This window comes from Liolophura sinensis, chromosome 6 (assembly GCF_032854445.1).
Source record: "Liolophura sinensis isolate JHLJ2023 chromosome 6, CUHK_Ljap_v2, whole genome shotgun sequence".
Taxonomy (NCBI): domain Eukaryota; kingdom Metazoa; phylum Mollusca; class Polyplacophora; order Chitonida; family Chitonidae; genus Liolophura; species Liolophura sinensis.
Genome location: NC_088300.1, coordinates 11,609,380 through 11,610,329, shown reverse-complemented (window position 1 = coordinate 11,610,329; position 950 = coordinate 11,609,380).

Sequence of the window (950 nt, the reverse complement as noted above, 5' to 3'; positions counted from 1 at the left end):
AAGGGCTCGTAGTCAGAAAAACACCTTTAGATACAGGAAGCTGTTTGTACATCAATGCAGGTATCTCTGTTATTATATAGGCTTAAATGGTAAGATATTAACGCAATCCAGACATCGTACAAAAACTTCACTGTGGGATTCGATCTTTGGTTCTTCCTGTAGCAACCGGGATTGGAACACTTTCCATAATTTTCTAGTAAAAACTGTGCGAGTGTGTCAGAATGGATAAACTTTTCTTTCCATTTTGCTCGCATGGACCACTTCATTTCCCACTTTTTTGCACACCCCAACTATTGTTCTTGCATCCCATTTGTTGCAGGTCACTAAATTATAGGGAATAACTCTAATATATGTAGTTCGTAATGTACAGTATTTTTCTTCTCAATATAATTTTATTGAGTCATATACACCAATAACTGGTTAATTATGTGCTTACCCAAAACACCGGTTAAATATTTTTGTTTTTAAATTTTAGCTACGTGAAATGATTCAGGGGTTTGCCAAGATCAATGAAGCTCATATCAATACATGAGCAGACCATAAAAAAATGATTTCTAGAAAATACTCTTACTCACGAGAGCAGTGGACAGTATTGGATAATGCATGGACTATCATAGCTATTTTTTTGAAGTGAAAATATTTTCAATAAATGCATTGTATACTACCCATTTTAACAAGAGAAATATTTACGGTTTTTAAACATCCATGTCAAATGTTTTATTTATTATTCATTTTAAACAGACATTATCAATGATCGATGATTTTGTCGTCTCAGTGTAAACTAAAGCGTAGATTAAATCCTTATATTTCATCTGCGCAACAAAATGAATGTAACATTACCTATTCACGGACTGCAATTATTTTCGTATATCGCCTAGTAGAATATATAATATATGAATATATGACAAAACGTATTTCATACTATTTTGTACAATATGACAAAAATGTTC